Source organism: Physeter macrocephalus, chromosome 4, assembly GCF_002837175.3.
Source record: "Physeter macrocephalus isolate SW-GA chromosome 4, ASM283717v5, whole genome shotgun sequence".
NCBI classification, from domain to species: Eukaryota; Metazoa; Chordata; class Mammalia; order Artiodactyla; family Physeteridae; genus Physeter; species Physeter macrocephalus.
In genome coordinates, this window is record NC_041217.1 from 90,504,969 (window position 1) to 90,527,048 (window position 22,080).

A 22,080-nucleotide genomic window follows, 5' to 3' on the forward strand; every position below is an offset into this window, starting at 1 on the left:
TCTTGATTATTGTAATTTTATAGTAAGTCTTGAAGATAGGTAGTATGAGTCCTCCAACTTTGTTCTTTTCCTTCAATATTGTGCTGACTATTCTGAGTCTTTTGCCTGTCCATATAAACTTTAGAGTCAGTTTGTCCATATCCATAAAATAACTTGCTGGGATTTTACTGGGATTTCAATGAATCTATAAATCAAGTTAGGAAGTACTGACATCTTGATAATATTGAGTCTTCCTATCCATGAACATGGACTATCTCTCCATTTATTTAGTTCTTTCTTTATTTCACTCATCAGAGTTTTGTAGTCTCAGGCACAGAATTTTCTTACTACTGTAATTCCTTCAGATACGTCAGGAACTGGACTTGAATAATTTTTTGTTCTTTTTCTGAAATCTCAGATATCAGCTCAATACCTTCTCACTATCTTCATGTGTTATCTCTTCCAATCAACCCCTTGTTTGGGCCATGCCATTATCTTTTTCTTATATTTTACCTGCTACTCCCTATAATTTTTGTCATCTCACTTAGGGTTTGGCTTCATGAACATGATAGGGGAAAAAATCCTGTGCTGAACTGTATCCAAGGTAGAAATTTATAGTGCCAAAATTTAACAGAAACATTAACACATTTTGTTCCAAGCTTCCAGAAACCACTCCCAGATTGGTAGGAAGACTGGCTGCAAAATTTCTCTTTGTTTCAGAGTCTTTTAATCAAAATTTGCAACAACTGCAAATGGTGAAGGCAAAACAAGAATATTCTCCAGGAATTATAAACTGCATATGTTCTGAAAGTGCATTTTCACTGAACTCTATCCATCTTTGTTCAAGTTCATTAAAAGCCCTATTTCTTGTTATTTGAACTTTAAAATTGTCCTCAAAGCTAAGAATTAGTTCAATAGGTTTTCCCTCTTCTAACTCACCATTACTTATTCTACCCATGAAACACTGAAAATTTTTCAATGTGATGATATTATTGTTGTAAATTTCATAAAGAAAATCAGAATTAATAATTTTCAATCTATGTTCTGCTTATTTTCATTATATAGCTTTAAGATACTTAGTTAATAATCTTCTTCCTGTCCCTTGTACTCGAGTTCTGGCATCTGATTCCTAACCTTTTCACCTTCTCTATCTTAAACAATTCTACTAACCTAATGAGTATCATTAGTTCCACCAGAAATAAAGTTATGCCTTTCCCCTCACCCACTGATGCCCTATTTTATTCCTTCATCGTGAACAATATTTTAATTTGGGTTCCCCAGAAGCAGAGCCTGAGAGGAGGATTGGTGTGAAAGAGATTAATTTGAAGTGTTCCCAGGGGAAAGTGGTAGGAGAGTGGGAAACTGGGACTGAGAAAGGAGGAAGTCCAAGTAAGGGTGACCCACTAATCTATGTTTATGAATATTACTTTTGGCTCAATGATACAGGAGAAATTTGGAGATGGTATATGTTACAGTTCAGACTTTTCTTTATTAGTATACAAGAAACCTGAAACATTTGTATCTCTTCATCTTTCAGTCATTAGTTAAATGCTAGTTCTGGGGAGACATTAATTCCCAGACATTTTCAACTCTTCCTGCATGCAGGCAAATGGGTATGTGAAGCCCAACAACAAAGTGCAGGAAGTACTGCTCTTAGGAGTGAAAACACACTGGGATTCAGGCAAAGACTTCTTTAAGCTACCTCTCTTAGGATTCCATGCTATAACGCTCCACTTATCTGTTTGAACACTCATATTATAACATGGTCTATCTCTCTAGCAAAGTCTGCTTACACAAACCGCCACCTGTGGCATGCTGCTATACCTTCTAGATATAATGCTCTGTCTTTAGATTTGAATTACCTAGTGTAGTGTGTATTAAAAATCCACTGATGGCAGATCTAATCTATTCCCCACACTAAACAATTAGCTTTCAAAGTCCAATCATATGGCCAGACATTTGTGCCCAGAATAGTATGTAACATCAAAATATAATAATAATAATAATAATGCATTAATTTAATAATAATATAGTGCTCTATGTTCATGGAGAGCACTAAATACCTGGCTTTCCTAAGGCGGAAAATACTCTAAAATCTAATCTTCTGTTTTCTACTTTAGATATGTTTAATTCAAAACAAACTTTAATCCTTACTTTTAGGACAAATTTAAATTATATATATTTATATATAAATATATGTAACCCTAAATATATTCTTATATTAATACTATATACATATTCTTATAATATGTTCCCATTTTGTTATGTTATTATTCTAATATTAACATGTATACATATATTAATTCAAATAGTCATATATATGTATATATATATATGTATTTCACCCTATATATACATTCTTCAAGTTAATCACTTAATTAATACCGACCTGAAAAGTGGTAATATTGTGGATCTAACTTGGTACAGATGGAAGACATTTTCACATATTGAGGTATGGGGAAGTCGTTCTGACTTATACATGATTTAACTTAAATTTTAGGCTAACCAAAACAGCTTCTTCATGGCCTATTAAACATTCATTATACATCGGCTCTAACCATTAAAGAAAACAAAGCATTTATAGATCAGAATGTAGTACTGTGGTTCAGGCATTCAAAATGGAGCTGGGTGGCCACTGTGGATGTGGCTTCAGATATGTTCCTGTATTACTGAGAATCCGAATTTTCTGAACTGTATCAGACTCAAGGACATCACCAGCTGTTCTTAAGACAATATCTACTAGTAGCTGCAGGATCCTTACTTCTTGCCAGCTCCAAACCTAACTATTGAAAAACAGTTTATGTAATTTTGTGGGTTTTGCCTTTATAAGCCTCTTTCATTTTGTATTCCAGTGTAACACAATTAAAATGCTTCTTGAATCTGTGTCTCCCAGGCTATAGTCTTCAGTTTGGCTCAGAAAAACTCTTTTCTATTCCTATTATAGATTGATTCATTATTTCCATTGACAGTGCTAACTACAAGACATAAATATATGTTAATGTGAAAATATGTATTTTTATTTTAAAGTTAATGTGTGATGTTGAAAAAAAAAATTCTTGCTTTAAAACACCATACTGATTAATTGGAGATGTAAAAATAAACTAAATTTTTAAAATAGATAATTTCTTCTGCCATTTTTTTTTGAATGTCTGTAATTATTTTGTGAATAAGTATTCTGAAGTACACAATTTTTAAAAAAATCTAATATAAGAGGCAGTTTTTCCTTAGAAACTAGATTCCCTATATAAACAGTACTAAATTAAATTTTGTATAAAAGATGCAACCTTGTGATTTATAATAATAAATATATATTTGGTCTTCATCTCTGTTTCTGGCACAGAGATTCTAAAACCCTTATAATTTCCTAAGTGATGACAGCAAAACGTGTCTTTTGTTATTTAATGAGGTTACTTTTGGAAAGCACCTAAGGCTGTTGGCTGGTTGGCTGAAGAGTCAACCACGTGATTCGAGGACTGGAACTTTTAGTCTTCAGTCCCACCCTTCTGACCTCTGGGGACAGGGGTAGAGCTGGAGGTTGGATCAATTACCCATAGCCAATGATTTAATCAATCATTATATAATGAAACCTCCAAAAAAACCCAAAAGGATGGGGTCTGAGAGCTTCCAGGTTGGTGAACAAGTGGAGATTTAGGGACAGTGGCACTCAGAGAGAGCATGGAAGCTCCATGTCCTTTCCCCATACCCTGCCCTGTGCATCTCTTCCATCTGGCTATTCTTGAGTTATGTCCTCTTATAATAAACTAGTGATCTAGTTACTAAAATGTTTCTCTGGTTCTGTGAGCCATTCTAGCAAACTAATAGAACCCGAGGAGAGGATTTATGGGAACCTCTGATTTATAGCTAGTTGGGCAGAAGCACAGGTAACAGCTGAAATGGTGGGAGTCTGGGGGCAGGCTTGTAAGACTGAATGCTTAACCTGTGGAATCTGATGCTATCTCCAAGTAAATAGTGTCACAACTGAGTTAAATTATAAGACACCCAGCTGGTGTCAGAGCACTGCTTGTTGTATGTGTGGGGACTCCACCCATACATGTTGAAATCAGGTCCAGGAATCCAAAAATAAAGGGTAAAACAATATTTCTTATACATTTGTAAGACAATTTAATGATAAAACAAACTTGAAAACAAGCAGAAATGGAATGCACACTAATTAAGGAATTGTATTATATTCTGCCTGCTTTCTACCCATCCAGAAAGAAAAAAGAACAAAATATGCTGTTAACTCTTTAGTTCTAATCATTGTTTTATATACCAGTATACAGATAGAATATCCTAGAGTATTTCCTCAAATTTTGTAAAACAAAATATTTTAAAACTCTTCAAAAATGAATGGGATTTTAATTTCTTATGAATCAAATGGCTTTCCTACTGTACACAGAATTTTTAGGTGCCAGTTGATATGTGAGCCACTCTACATGTATTCTTCAATTTAATCGACAATTACCTGAAAAGGTGGTAACACTGTGGATTTATTTTAGTACTAATTGCAATAATTGAACCAACTACCCCTGCCCCCCAAGGCAGGCCAAGCATCCATTCATACTCCAATCATTTGTATACAAAGGTGGAATTAGGTAGTTCATTATCTTGATGGCCATACACCTCATTCTGCCCTGCACAGTTCTGATTTTGCTTGTTAATATCATCTTTCTTTTAATCTCAACTGTGGTCCCTTTTGAATTCTAAATCATACAGTTATTATGGATTTCCCAAAAGCTGGTATGTGTACCTCAGGAAATAATTTTAATTTTTAGTATGAAGGATATAGTAGCTAAAAGAAATTGGAAAGAAATCAATAAATAAATGTGCCAAAGGAAAGATGCTTCTAGAGAAAAATATGCTGAAAATATAGAAAATAATTGATGGGCCAAAATCAACAAACAAATAGAATTCAGGAAAAAAAATTGAAAACAATAAAATTTCTGAGATGGGAAGAAAAAAGTAAAAATAGGTATTTAATAGATAATCATAGGGTCACAAGTCATTAAGCTGAAGATTCTCCTACATGATGATTTCACTGTTCTATATGCTGTAGGAGATATCAGTTTTTTAAAGTAATTAATCTAAAGGTACAGTAAGATACTTAAAAGCAATTAAGTTTTTTATAGCAAACTTGGGTAACAGGAAATGGAGTTAAGACAAATAAAAATAAGGATATTGAGGGTCCATTTAAAATTTAATACCATGTATATTTGTAGTTGCAACAATGTGCACAATTTTGTGATTTCTTGCAGTCATACTTACCAACTGTGTAGGTATGGGGAAGCTAAATGTTTAGATTGATTCAGGATTGTAGACACAAAAGGACAGAGGATGGAAGACCTTGAGAAAGCTCACAAGAGAGTAATTAACAAATTATACCATCAATTCATTGTTAGATAAGAAAGACTGTGAAAACAGGAGGGAGAGTACTTATAAACCAGAAGAAAATGGAAGCATAATAAGAGGTGGTTAGGATGAGAGCAGAGAGTGGTTGAAGTTGAAACAAGAGAGGTGGTAGAAAAGGCAAGACAGGAAATTGTCACAGAAGAGGAATTAAGGCTGTGACATCAAGCAATCCCTACATAAGACAATGCCCAGTTGCAGGCTTTGCACTTGTTCTAATAATTGGCAATTGAAATGTGTAGCCTTTAATAATCCTTATAATTCTGATATTATTTTAGAATTGTATTCTCTGCAGGGGATAAAGCAGTATTTGAGTGACGAAGTTATGTGAAAAATGTTGTTTGTAGACCTGGGAAAACTTACACTGTTTCCAGGCTGACACTTTCTTGTAGAATTCTTTTCCTTAAGTTATAAAAGAAAACACCTGTGTTTGTATTGGTCCCTATGATATGAGGGTTGGCCCAGGTACCGTCCAACCCAAGAGTTCCTATGTTTTCTGGTTTGGCTGGAGTCTTCTTTGGTTGAAGTGATGCTGTCTAATTGGGCAATTATTTTTTTCTGCAAAGGGGCCACACATCTAAACTAAGAACTAAAACCACCCCGAGGACAAGGCCAGGACAACCTGACTTTCATCATCACATTAAGTCATTTTCTATCTGCTCGCTTGCTTGTTTACTCTGTCTCTCTCTGTCTTGCTCTCTGTCTCTCTCTCCCACACCACTTTTATATCCATACATTACCATCTATCCAAGGTCCTACTCATTTCTAAAGATTTCCCAATTTCTCCTTCCTCTTATTGCATTTTTCTTTGAATTTTTTGTGTTATTTTCCACCACTCATTTTGCTTCTTAACTCTGTATTTTCTATAGAGATATTGTTTCTTTTTCTCAGTGTGCTTTATTATTCCTGGAGATAAAGGACTCCTACTTACTGTGTAGCACCTATCAGAGAAGATTATTAATAAATGCTTTTAGAATTGAATTGATTTATCAAGAGGATTCTTCAGTAAGTTGGGGCATGGAAGATGTACAAGGAAGTAAGGTTGCATCTTTAGAGACTACCTTGGTCACCATCCCTTCATCATCTCCTGTGTTATTCTAGCAGTTTTATAAATTATTTATCTGCATTGATGTTCTGTGAAGACAATAGGGAGGAATTCATTATGCTTTCAAGGCAGCACATAGTACTAAATGTGGTTACAAGTCACCAATTTTTCCATTATTCTTGGGAGCCCTTAATTGCACACACTATTAGTATTGTTTCTTTTCAGGCAATAGAAAAATGAGTCTTCATAAATGCTAAGCCTATCATTCCATAAATGTGCAAATTGTATATGCTGCTTAATGTAGTGTTGCTGATGTGGCCCAATTGGATTTATGACATGCATATCCTTTACTCACTAACGAGGCTGGAGGAATCCATGAGCATGTGTTTCTAATGCCTTTTACTGCCCTTACTGTATGAATAGGGTCATGGCCTTGATGAGGTTTCTTTCTTCAAAACAAAAACCTGGTTTTCCAACATATAAATGTTAAAAGGAGACATTTTTACATATTTTTACACAAATTTTTACTGAATTTAAAACTTCTGGTTTTTTTATTGGAAAGTTAATTGTAATTTGAAAAAAGAATTGAAATCTGTCAATATGCATTCATGACCAGCTAGTTTATAATTAGTGATAATTCCTATACATCTGAGTCTCTTATGCATGTTCACCAAATAACAACTTAATTGTAAAATCCACCAGGAATGCTGCTAATATTAAACAGCCAAGATAATAGTGTTTCAAGAAAGATGTTTTTACTCACATCATAATTATCACCAATTTCACTAAATATATGGTAATATGCATTTCTAATGACATTCTGATTTTCCTAAGAAAGTAAGGGCAAGAGAATATAAAGTCATAGTAAATATTTTTAAACAAAATTCCTAAAATCTAAGTTCCGTATGAAACTTATGCCAACACTAGATTATCCATGAACCTGATACTCCATAAACATGTGCTGCTTGCTGACTGACCACAAGCACTTGGGATAAATCTTAAGAATGTCTGGAAGCAGCTGGTCATAAAACATAGATAAATTATTGAAATGTCTGAAGGATAAACTCATTTTCCAATAAATGCAGAGGGTTCATATAAAAAGTAAAATAAGTGATAATTTAAAGTCATTTCTTTGTGTTCCAAGAACTATGGAAATTCAATGAAAAAAATGGAGAGGTATTTCAGGTGAAAAAATGAGAATGCTCCTGTGATTTGTAGAAAAGGAATTTCTTCTTTAGAAAACACTCCTTTTTACTTGGGAGAAAAGAGACTTGTCTGCTTTTAGTTATAAAATATGCCCTCTGCCATTCCTTTTAAAAGGCATTGAGTGTCCCCGCTTTTCAACCTCATCCACAGGAACTACTAGAAAGTATTAGTGATGGAAATAACTTTTTTTTTCCCTCAGAAATAAACTCATTGAATGCATGCCTTGTTTATTACTGAAGGGTGAGCTTCTTTATGGATATAAATTTACTTCATGAGTAGGAAAAAGAGACGTTTTGATGCTCACATAATAATATAGCACAACATTCACAGTTCCTAGTGAAATGACTTGAATGATAGAGCTATATGCAATTTTGTTAATTCACAGCAAGCTTAGGCCTAAATCATAATTGATAATAACCATGATGTGGCACTGCAAATATGTATGGATGTTTCCACATTTGTATCAATTCTAAACAAATGTAAGTATGTAATGAATTATTTCTACTCTGCATTGATTGCTATGGAGAAAATTTAGAAGTTAGATGTTTGATATTAAGGGGAAATTTTGAATGAAACTAAATATCTAAGAGTAAGCTATTCCTTGGGATGTACCAATTGTCATTTTAACCAAATGTTTGAGTTGATCAACTTGTTTGCAACCAAAACTTGCTCCAGCCTAACAATATTCAGACCACTATGACTAGAGTCTTATAAATAACACTGCTTATCTCACTCAATCGTGGTAGAAATAGTGGATCTTATACTGTGAGATGAGAACAGATGAAAAGTCTGCAATTCACTCATAAGCAAGTAACAGGAAGGCTACCTGGTGAGGGTGTGTGAAGTAGTGAAAGTACAAGTGGAAACCAGTAGGCTTGTGCTGGATCAGGTTTTGCCACTACTACTAATGTGGCCTTAGAAAAATAACATTTTTCTTCTTTGGGTTTCAGTTTTCTCATCTTTTATATCTGTGGATCTCTGACCTTTTTTTGACTTTTATATTGTATAGAAATCAAAATGTGGAATTCATTGACTAGAACATACATTATATACATACATGTTATATCTATACTTAATTTCATAATTCTAGACTAGGAAATGTTAATACATAAATCAAAATATTGGCCCTAATGATAGACTTTAGACCAAGGAAAGGATACAGAAACTACTCTTATGTATTGTACCTTAATTTCACTTTTAATTGCTTTAAACATGTATGACAATTTATGGCTTCTTGGGTAATCTCTCTTCCTCACCTTCTAAATTTTCAGTTGTAGACATGAAAAATGTTAAAAGGAGGTATTTTCAAACAGATTTTATTGAAAAAACTTTAATGTTTTAATGTTTAATAGTCGGCCACTCTTACCTATGGTTTACCCACCAGCAAAGATCTAGGAGAAGTCCAACTACTGAACTCTAGCCGTAGTGTTTTCAATAAAGCATATGAGCCAAAAAGGGCAACTGATATATTATAGGTTGATAAGCAAGAAATAACTCACGGGAAAATAAGTTTTAACTTTTATAATCCTAAAAGATCATTGGCAATTTATTTTTGAGTCTCATTCTAGTTAACAGAAGAGCCATGATAGATAAAAATATTTTCAGTTGTAATCTGTCTTGTTTCTTTCCCATAACATCTATAACTGTTTTAAGGAATAAAAATTAACTTAAATAATACTACAGTATATTATTTTATAAAGAAATGACCGTACGAAGATTTCATATGTAATTGAAGATATACTGACACATGTTTAGAGGCAATGACCTATTAAGAAGTATACTTTAGGTACCATATTTAGTTGTTTTTTCCATCTAAAGATATTTATCTTTTCCAGGCCAGTCACAGGAATGTGGTTGAACCTTATAAACATACCTTAATAACTAATATTTAAGGACCTAATAAATATCAGACCCTGAAAATAAGTCCATAACTAGGATAGCCAGAATCATATGTACATAGAGAAATGAGGGTTATTCGTTCACACTGGTGATCCTATTATTCAGTACATTTTTGGTTTCTGAGATAAGTATCTCTTTGTTTGTTAAATATCCTCCAACCAGAATTTCTCCCCAAAGACTCACTTTCAATACACACAAAACAATAATGTTTTATACCAGTTAATCAGTCCAATGATATTTTCTGATCTATGGTCATTTCTCTGGGAATTTAGAATTGCGACTAAGGAATTTAATTTTCAATATGTGTTTTCCTTTTAAAGAGAGAAGATGTAAGACTGTACTGTCATCATGTGCATTTAGAAACAGAAAAGCCAGTGCACAGAGTCAGAGAGGAATGAAGCAGATGCTGAAAGAGGAGCAGAAATGAAAGATGGCAAGAGTTGTCCCTCCTCTGGTTTCATGTATTCTCCCTGAATTCCCATAATAAACTTGAATATCTTTTGTTTAAGCTAGTTTCAATTGGTTTCTCTAACTTGTGAACAATTTTCCTTAATAAACGGAGTTTCTAACTAAAATTAATAATGGTGATTTAGAACTTTATATCATTGGAATAGAGTTACTTAGAGGATCCAAGCACCAAAGGAAACTGTGTAGTCCAATCTCCTTTAGCCCATAGGCCAATCAACTAAGGCAGGTCTTAAAAGAGGTCTAACTGGTTAATCCTATGGAGAACAAAAGCAATAATCAGTTCTACTTACAGTCCCCAAAGAAAAACATTCTTTTGTCCTAGGTATCCTTCCTCAATGGGTATTGTAGGGATGCCTACTTTTGGACAAAGGTTTGGATAGATATGGTCCATAATTTTTATTTCTTTTTTACAGAGAAAGCAAAAAGAGTTGATTTATTCTCAAAATATCATTCAAATAAGTAAGATATGCACTACAACCTGCCAAACCAGTTACTGAAAGACCACTTACTATTGTGATTTCTCCCCAATCCTTTTTCCTGAAAATTTTCAGTAGTCCATGTCACAAAAGTTATACCAGAAGCAATAGTTTATTCATGCACTTATTTATTCTAAAGCTAAAAATCTATGTTGTTTAATTTGTTCAATGAGACAATAATTGAATATACTAAATACTCAATATTAGTGCCAGTAGTCAGTGTTGTGACATTGATATTTTACTTATTTTCAATACACTTTTAGTTCATAAACAGACATCGCTTTCTTTCCTTATGTCTAAAAGCAGAGTTTTGAGAAATTCTTAATTGGATAGCCACTAACAAAACAGAAATACAATACAATTAGCTTCTGTACTGTATGGATTAAACAAAGGAGTTAAAAGAAATCTGTTAATCCAACCTAAAGCTGGAAGAAAAAATAAGCAAAGAAAGAAAACAACTTACAGTATGATATTACTAATAATTACACATATGTGTATATGTGTGCATGCAAATGTGTGTATAAAATCACTACAATAAATGTGAATGTAATAAATCGTTAATAATAAAAGCTAATTTTATGCTAAGTACATAAACTAGTCACTATTCTAAAGGCTTTACATATATTAAATTTTTTACTTCTCCAAGCAAACTCATCATATAAGTACTATAATTATTCTTATTTCACAAAAAGGAAGCCACAGTCTAGATAATTTAATTAAATTTGTCCAAGGTCACAAAACTGAATCCAGAGAACATTTTGTTGATTATCATTCTATTCTGTCTCATAAAAATATAGACAATCATAGATTAGATAAAAACAATATCCATTGATGGTCACCTAGGTTATTTCTATATCTTGGCTATTGTGAATAATGCTGCAATAAACATGGGAGTGTGGTATATTTATACAATGGAATACTATTTGGCCATGAGAAAAAAGGAAATTCTTCCATTTGCAACAACATAGATGGATCTTGAGGACATTATGATATGTGAGATAAATCAGACAGAGAAAGACAAATACTATATGATATCTCTTATATGTGACATCTAAAAAAACCTGAAATTGTAAAAGCAGAGAGTAAAATGATGGTTACCAGGAGTTGGGGCATGGGGGTTATGGGAGAGATGTTGTTTAAGGGTACATACTTGCAACCAGTAGATAAATAAGTCCTAGACACTTAATAAACAGTATAGTGATTATAGACAACCAACCTATATTGTCAACATTAAACTTTCTAAGAGATTAGGTTTTAACTGTTCTCAAGACAAGAAAAACTGACAATTATATGAAGCAATACAGGTGTTAGCTAATGCCACTATGGTAATCATACCACAATATAAATGTACCAAATCAATGTTGTACATCTTAAACTTACAGTGTTGTATGTCAAATATAACTCAATTAAAACAGACAAACAAGCAGCAAGGTGCTCTTTAAAAGATACACATAAAACAAAATTACCTATACTATATCAAAATAAGAGATGGAAGAAAATACGCCTAGTAAATACTAATAGAAATCTGCTTCAGCGATTTAACAGACTCTAGTAGCTTTCAGTACCAAATGGATCAAAACTCAAATCTAATCCTCTGCATGGCTTAAACTCTTCCTCTAACACCATTTTATTCCACATTTCCCATTGCTCACTCTATCCAGGTAGCCTTTCCATTACTGAAATTTTCCTTTAAGCCTACCTTCCTCAGACCTGGAAGAACCTGTGGTTACTTCCTGGAACACTATTTGCCAGTAACCAACATGACTTAATCTATCACGCACTCTCAGGACTCTATTTCAAAGCATTGTCTCAAAGCGGCTTGCCATCACACGCTATCTCTTAACCTAGCTTTATTTTTCCTTATATCAGATGTCACTACGCAATATTACAGAGTAATCAGTTTTAATGTTCATTGTTCACCCCAGTAAAAGGTAAGTTAATGTAAGCTAATCCTCCTTTTCCAAAATAATATTTGCACAAATATAGAAATAAAAAGTGTTTATAACAGCAAAAAGAACAATACACACTATGATGCTAGTAAAGTTACTACCAGAGATATTTTTAAATAATGCTAATAATTAAAAGGAGAAATTGGCAAATCCACAATCACAGCAGATTTCCACTTCTGTCTCAGAGACTGATAAAGAAGTTGAAAGTGAGTAAAGTAATAGAACAGTGGTATTTAAAAAATCACATAAAATGATTTGTTAGATAAAGGCTTGCAATTTTAGTGAGGCAATTTGAGTTGAACAGAAAAACTTAAAATTTTGATTTTATGTCTGTGTATGAATTCATTGACACATAAACAGATTGATCCTATTCCTGAAAAATAGATGATGCATATTCTCTTCATGCATGTGTAATATGTCACAAAGGATTTTCAAACAAAAATATCCTAAAATGGGTCTTTTTATGCAAATTTCATTCTCAGAGTATAATTTAATAGTTATTAACTAACAATAAAATAATATCCCAATCTCTGTCTCAATACACTTAGAAGTTAAGAACACATATTTCGTATGCCCTGTAATTCACAAATCTGTACCTCACTATTTTTGTGGTAGGTGTCCTGCACTGCTGTTTAATCAAATTTCTACTTTTATTTCTGCCACATGTGGTATGTAGCTTCTTGTACAGTGGAATTGCTTTTAACCAACATTGGCTGTTGTTCCATTTAAATGTTTTTCATGCTAATTATGGTATTTATGTTCTGGACACACTCACAATTACAGATTAAAAGCCCAATATATGAATAAACGACACAATAATAAAAGATCTGATTTTTTTTTGGAGGAAAAAAATTGCAGCATATCATCTTGAAGTAATACAGTTCTTGTGAAATCTCTTAAGTGTGTTTATTTTCACATCCCTCAGGAAACTGTGCAGAATAGAAAGAAGTGCATAAGGAATAAAAATGACACCTATATTTAATAGGAACCTCTCTGCTAGTGCTGCCCTCTTAACACAAGAAGATGGATGCGGCACTGACGTCTAACTTTATTATTTTCTAATCAATATTTTCAGTTAGTAAAGCGGAATTGAGGAATAAAAAAATAACTCTTAGGTCGCAACTATTTCTCATCTGAGAGTCTCTCTTGCCCTGTTAATTGGACATCAAAATAACATACTCTTTTTTCCTTCTAACTCTCTTATAAAGGCTTAAACAATACCATGTATTATGATCTTTAGATCAATAATTTAAAAATAATCTAAGCAACATAATATTGAATTGAATATTATTCTAAAATCAATACCTGATGTAGTTGAATACTGTAAAACAAGTAGTTTTCTTTTGGGGTGGAGCTTAGCAACAACTGTTTTAGCTTTCAGGAGAGAAGAAAACTAACTAGGGGTGATTGGTGATTGTTTAACCAGTTACTGAAATCTTTGCGGAAGGTGTTTCCCCACTGTTCTTAAGTCAATGAAAGTTTAGGACTCCCACAGAAACACACACACACACACACACACACACAATTTTCAGACTTTTTCATTCTGTGATGCAATCCAGACCTATCATGGATCCTAGATTAGGGCCCTTGTTAGATGTGGTCTCATGTCAATAACATGTGCCTCTTTTGTCTTAATAATTGCCTCAAAAATAATAAACATTCATTGCTAGTTCTACCACTAATTCCTAACAAGACCATTCAAATGATCATGTCTAACATAAAAAGAGTGCTAGTTTGTGAACTTGGTTGGGAGGGTTTCAAATTGTGGACAGCAAATTGCATTTCACAATAAGAGAACATAGTGAAAGGAACTACAGAAATGATGGTAATAAAAAAAATTAGATGAATGGGAAAGCTTGAATTTAACAATTAAATGCAGTCACCCTATTGTATCTTTGGTCTACGATGTAAATTCAAATGTGTAAAACAAAGGTTTGGCAAAGGTTTACTGATAAAAAATCTTTGATAAAAAAATCAAAGATATTGAACAGAAAAATCTCAATTTGGGGAAACAACCCCTGGTTTATTTGTAGCTTTTTTTTTTCCTTTGGAGACTTAAGAATTAAACTAAGTTAGGGTGTGTATGTGTATGTGTGTGTGTGTAGTATTTTCTAGTGTATATAAATGTATTTTTATCCATTTGCTTATTTTTAGGAAGGCATTATATTGTCTATAAAATGACTCTTTGGAACTCAAAGTAATTGTAAAATATTTTTACATACAATGAGTTATTTTAGGATATACATCTTCTCTTTTGAAATTAATTGTGTTGAAAAATAATAGGCATGGTTCTAATTTTAACGTTACTGTGTATTTGGTATATCCTCTATTATCTGAGTTCAATGTTTTAACTAATACAACAAAATTTATTATTATTGTAATAATTACTTCATCACCCTTAACTGAAATTTAAGGATTTACATATTTAGTCTTTAGGTACTGATATCAGGACTTATTTTCTATAGAATTAACTATCACCCAACACTTCCACCTCTCTTTGTTTTTGGTAGTTGTAATATCAATTACTTCTGGATATCCTGATTGCCTCCAGAGTGAGTGTTTTAGTTTTTACTTTTTAGGTTTTTAAAAAATCTCATTAAGAATTACTTCTGATGGATAAAAATTATGATTTTAAAAAAAAAAGTAAAAATGGAAATTATTAGTGAGCTTTCAATTGCTAAAATAATTAAATGCAATAAAATGTTTATTATTCTATATAATACCCAGATAACACAGGAGGATTTAGTGAAATCCAACCTAACAGCAATAAAGTATGACTGAACAAAGCAAAAGCAAGTCATTACTCTGAAAGTGAAAATGTTTACTCCCTTGATAAAAAGAGAGGGCATTTATAATTTTTCAGTTTCAAACGATCAGATTCAGCATACTAATTAAGGAAAATTAAATCAGCTCCGACCTTAATGGCAGTGAATTAAATGGCAGAAAGTGGCATGCTTTTCTTATCATTATTAACTATAATAATACTATTATGAAAGTAGTGTATACCATGGGACAAAGAGTAGAAAGTAAAAATTCATGAACCTCAATCAGTACAAACATTGTCAAAGATTTGTAGTGTATTCTTTCCTAAATTTTCTATGCAGACACAAAGTATGGATAATTGTATTTTATAAATGATTGAAATGATTGATATCTTCCTGCTTAATCTGTATATTGTGAAAAAATGTAAAAATATTTTACATATCATTCTGAAATCAGATGTTTTTAATTAACAAAATATCTTGAAAGATTTTTCTACATCTACTTATAGCCCACTTTACATTTAATTTTACACCCTCCAAACACTGCATCGTTACTATATAACATATATATTTTTTGCTATTAGAAAAAAAATCACAGAGATTATTCGTATTTATTTATCTCTATGCATTTGTTTTTGATTAGAAAAAGCATAAATTCCTAACTGTTGATCAGAAAAAGTGTAAATTCCTAAATAAAGGAATATATGTGTTCAGGTGTTCATTGCTGCCTACCCTCCTAAACTGTGTCATCCATTAATACTCTCAGTAATAGTATGAGTATGATTTTTTCCCCAATCCATTGGGTAATAGGAAGATTCTTAATATTCCAATCTGACAGATACAAATGGTAATATCATTTATGATTTTTTAAATTGATAAATTGTTAATAATATTGACCATTTTTATTGGTCAATGTATTTTTAAATTCATTCATGCTTAAGTCTTGGTAAGCCTATTTTAAATATTTGAACTTTATAGTGGAAGTATGAGAGTAGATAATTTAAGCTTTTTGAATATTTTCTGATTCAAAATAATTTAGCAAATGCAAAAATTGTGAGAGAAAATAATTCCAGAAACCAAATATAACCCCCATTAAAATGTGGTATATTTCGCATAAGCCATTTCTTCCCTACACACACCCTGACACTCTCTTTTTGTCCACACATTCCCACACCCACACCCACACATGTACGAGATACAACAGATCATAATGCAGAGACATCCTTACATTATGCTTTTTTAACCTTCTGGTATTATAATTCTTCAAAACTTATTTTTAAAAAATACATATTACATCCTATGGCTGCAGGATAGTTTATTTTTTATTGTTGAATATTTAGCTGGTTTCCAATTATTTACTTTAGTAAATAACACTGTTGTAAACATATTTGATCATATCTGTAAAAAATACATTGGCCACTGCTTCTAGTTTTGTTTGTTAGTTTGTTTTTAGCTGTTAAGATATTAGTCTTATTCTGCAATATTTTGATAAGTTATCTTGCAGGTATCATAGAGTAAGCTTACAGTCCTTTTTAGGTAGGTGTGGGCCTCTCCTGCATAAGTGGGATCTCTAATATAGAAACTGGATATAGGAAGAAAGTCAACCTGTTTTTAGACTGGAGGGAGAACACATTTTTGCGGAACGACTCTTTTTAATCTCTACTTCAAAAAATACAATCGTACTTGAGGGAAAGGAAGACCTTACTTCCTGGAGGTAAGAGAAAAGCAAATTTCCAAATTACTTTCTACACAGATATTGTACAACTTTAATTTTCTATGTGTAGTGTATTAGTCCATCTCTTTTTACCTCTTCAACATTGAATAGTATGCATGTGTTTTACTTAATCTTTGTCAAATTTAGAGTTGAAAATTTTATAATGGTTACACTTATATAGCTTTAATTGCTTAAGATTATGAACAATATTCCCATGTTTATTAATTATTTATAGTTATTTGATGGATTGCCTGTTATTTCTCTGCTTTTTCTTTTTTATCTTACATACACTAATTTATACTTTAACTTTTAAAAATTGATTTAAATGCAGCTTACCAAAAACACTTGCTGTTGTATTGAACTCATTTATACTTTACATGTCACTATTTTAATTTTTCAATATAAAATGTGTAGCTTTTAAAACGTTTGGTAATGTGTTTCTAATTATAATATAATATATATTTATTGATGAAATTTGAAAACAGAGAAATATAATTCAATGTATAGAATAAGGTATGGATATCACACAGTAATATCTACTCTAAAAATGTGGTAATTTATTGTATGGCTATTTCATGTATAAATGTATATGTATATTTATAAAATACACATTTTATTTTACATTGTATTAAATACATTGTATCTCATACTATATAAAGCTTTATTTCTTGATTTTTTGCTTACAATTACATTATCACTATATACTATATCTTATTTCTTAGTTTTGAAAATGTGATTTCTAAATTCTATATATAGATAGATAATGCTTTATTTAATATATTTGCAATTTGGATATTAGGTTTATTTGTCATTTATGCAATCATAAAGGCAGTGCTGAAAATTCTTGTTTACAGTTATTTGAGGGCATTTATGCTAAGATTATTTTCATGGGATGAATTCTTAGAAGAGTTAGTAGATCTAAGAATATGAAGATTTCTAAAACTTATCATACATATTGTCATATTTATCTTTAACTTTGTTAAAGTGTTTCTCAACACCTTGTCCAAGAATGTGTCTGTAAGGGATGATTGTATAAGTGTGTAACAAAAAAAAAGAATTTTATTACAATTGCTTTATTGATTTTTACAAGGTTGATTTTTTTAAAAAAATGCATATTCACCATTTGTATTACTGCTTTTTAAAATATCTGTTCATGTATTTGTATATTTAATTAAGGTAATATTTATATTACTGATCTGTAAGAACTATGTATATATTAAGTCTATATTTATGCTTATAATATATCAGATAATACACAATATATAATATCATACTATAACATATATTCATCTTACTTCCAAAATCCTTGCTCATAAGGATTAACAGTGATTGGATGGCTTCTTCTGTCTCTGACATAGGTGATCACTTAGTCAACCTTTCTAAATTAATTTCTGGTATAAAAGATATGTGTGGACAAATTGAATGAGTGACCCTCAGGTAATTACTCATTTTAGAGAAGAACCTGAAAAGGCATTTTTACCCATTTCACATTGAATGGTACCATGAAAATAAGGGAGAATAAGGCTGAAAATACTGTGTTACTTTTTGTGCTTTTTGCAAAGATGAATAATCATTATTCAGCTCCCTAAATAGAAAAATGCTATTTGGACCATTTTCTTATTAATCTCTAGTACTTCACAAATGAAATTGAAAGTAATTGTGTAAACTAAAACTAAATTGAGAAAATAAGTATTACTGATAATAACTTTTAAATGCTTTCTAAATTCCTAAGATTGTTGATTCAAATTAGAATTTACTCTATGTAATTATAGAATAGAAAAAAGAATCTGTTCTCTTCATTGAATGTGGAAAATATTGGAAAATAAGAGAATACTATGTTGATACAATGGCTCCAATGAATAAAAATGTCTCTAACCTGAGGAAAAGATGACATTTTTTTCCCCTGAGGCTAATAGAAAGTTAATTATTTAACATCAATAATATTAAAATTTCATACATTATCATAACAAATACTATTAACATTGATATTTGGGTTCATTTTCCATTATAGATTTCTATAAACTATTATCTGAGGTTGAGGAGGTAATAAGATAAGGAGATAAATTAAGAGAAATATAAATGGAAAGTCAAAAGTATTAGCCAGGCTCTCAGGTATACAATGTGCCTTTCAGTGCTGGGATCAATGAAATGCATATTCAGAAGGCAATGCCAAGCACCATTTCTAAAATGATACACTATGCATTCTTTGAGAGCATTCTATTATTTCCCTATCAATTAATCAGTTTACTAATCACCTAATGAAGTCAGTGTCAGCTATAATTTTCAGTATTTATGAGATCCTCATCAACGATTAGCGCTTTTATGAGCCCATTCCAAGGTGAGTAGAATATATAGATTCTACCCAGTCTACACACCTTCTCTTATTCAGGTGATAGCTATGGCACCCTAGGAAGCTCACTGGTCTTTACTTTTGTTTGGGTTTGTGTTCTGTTTCATACAATTACCAGAAGGATAAACAATGTTTCAGAGTTTCTGCAGCTGTAAACTCAAATAACAGTCTGCCCATAGATCTACTGTATAGATAAAATACAATAAAATGCTCATAATCCTTATGAGCATGTATATAATTAATGTAATGTGAAAATTTTACATTGTTGTTATTAAAAATAATAAATACAAACAGAGATACATATAGAAATGAGGATAATTAAGCAAGACAGCAAGGAATGTTTACTTTTAGTGAGGAGATATAATTGTGATACCCATTCTTCAAGCTAATTGTGAGGTACAATATAATAAGTAGGATGTTCAAAGAGTAGGTTTATCAAGGCTTTGGAGGAGTTAACAAAGCCAGGATCAGTAAATCCTACCTTTAGGATGGAAAAAAAAGAATTTTTGGAAGGCAAGAGTTTGGTGACAAATGGAATTGCTAAAAAATGACTTGCAGTAATCACTGAAGATGCTGGTATTTCCTGAAAGGACAGGGGGCAAATTAACATCTCTCCCCTGCAACTGTACATTGGAGGTTATTGGGAATATTTCAAAGAACTTTATATTAATATTTATATTAATTATATAATTATATTTAATTATAATTTAAATATAATTATATTTAATATTTCAAAGAACTTTCCTATTAAAAAGGAAAGAAAATGGGACCAAAAGAGCCACAAGATTTGAAATTTGTTAAATGTATAACTCCCATTAAAACTTATCTCATTATTTTCAATAAATCAAGCACGACAACAAAATTAAATCAGTAAAGCTTCTCAAAATGTTTACAGTGTAGCACGTAATATGCAAGAGAAAAAAATAATATAAAGTAAGCTGCAGGAAAAAAAGAGTGAAGTAACTTGTTGGCAATATTAATAGACTTTCTGAGTTTAAAAATTCATCACCTCACATAAAGATGTAAATTTATATTTTATTTTAGAAAAGTGCAAAAGTTATTTGATTTTTGAAAAAATTCAGGAAAAGAGTAGGTATGTTTTGCCACAAAGAGTCTGTTGAAAATAAGAGATTCAAAAAAAAGGCAAAGAAATATAACTTCTAGAATATGTCTTCTGAGATCACTGATAAAATGCCCACTGTCACCTCAGGCCATTTTGAAAGGTTGCATTCATATGATCAAGGGAAGGACTGGGGGATACAATGCCACATTTTTTTTTTTTCTTTCTCACAGTTAAAAGAAAAGGAAATATCTCTGATTGCAACCTTTGTGTTGCCTTTTTGCGAGCTCTAGAGATTTAAATAAAATAAAATAACACATATGAAAGTGGCTCTTTGTTTTAAAGTCAAATAATATTTACTTTGTTGAATTTGTTAATACTTTATTCACCTGAGCCACCACCGGAAATTTACTTCAAAGTTGCTCTATTTTAATCCTACCTGAATGATATATAATAGTAACTACATTTACTGGCCCTCAAATTTATAATCACAAGTACCAAATACAATATTCAAATGTTTAGAATTACTTTGAACTACTTAGAAAAACATTTTCTTATTAAAGAACAATCCTATTACATTCCTGATAAAGAAATACATACAAACACACACACATACACAGTCTTACAGGCCAAATGCATAAAGTTAAAGGTTTTTGGTGGTTATAATATTTATAATATTTATAATATCTTTTCTTGTTATGACATTATTAGAACAAAAACTAGAATGCAGCATGCAATTTAACCCAGCAAGTCTAAAATTGCTCGTGAACATAGGCACATTCACACAAACTTAAAAAAAGATACATCAACCAAAATCTAACAATTTCACAGTGAATTATCCCATGAGGTCAATAAATGGCTCTTTTTTCTTTATTTGAGTTTTCATGATAATTATTTGAGGTAAACAAGGCTATTGCCTGTTTCTGATTTAAAGAGTCACAATTCTAAAGCAATGAGACAAAAAGATGCTAGCTTCTTAATTACAGGTAATGTTCCAAAATACTTCTTATAAACCTATTTGCATAAAAATCCAAAGTAACAACATGCAAATGAATCTGTTTTCAAATAACTGCTATCTCCATTTTGTATGCCTGGGTACAGGGTTTGGAGAAGGGGGGCAGTGGCTTTGCTTTACCAGTAGCTTTGTTCATACTACAAAAGATTAAATATTGATATTTCATAATTAGAGACGCTTCTCTTTTTTATGGAAAATGTCATGTTTTTGAAAAACATGTGCAAGACGAATTAGAGTGGCATATATAGACAATATAACAGATTAGTATCATGTTTTATTCCACTTTATTTTTTTCCTTTTAGTAAGATACAAAGCAGATCAGAGAAGATACCCTCTATTCATTTGTTTTTACCATCCTCTGAGCAGATTATTTTTAAAAAAGAGAGAAATGGGGCAATGTATCTAGGAGGGTGACTAGTGTATCTTCTGAATTGTCATACTGTCTGGAACCTTAGTTTATATAAGATATACAAATATTGTGCCTTAAAAATATATAAAATGTAATAATTGTTAGAATAACATTCACTGTGCCAGTCTGGGTCATTTTGCCCACTCTTCTCAGAAGGTTGTGCTGGGGGCTACTAATATTTTTAACAATTAAAAATAAAACATTCTATTTGTAGTTTTTTAAGGAACCTCCATACTGTTCTCCATAGTGGCTGTATCAATTTACATTCCCACCAACAGTGCAAGAGGGTTCCCTTTTCTCCATACCCTCTCCAGCATTTATTGTTTGTAGATTTTTCGAGAT

The 22,080-nt window shown here is 31.6% G+C and overlaps 1 pseudogene; it reads right to left on the minus strand.

Annotated features, from left to right (window-relative positions):
• Positions 1-306: 306 nt before the first annotated feature.
• LOC102981191 (ubiquitin-like modifier-activating enzyme 5) lies at positions 307-3,531 on the minus strand (annotated as a pseudogene).
• Between the last annotated feature and the right edge of the window lie 18,549 nt (positions 3,532-22,080).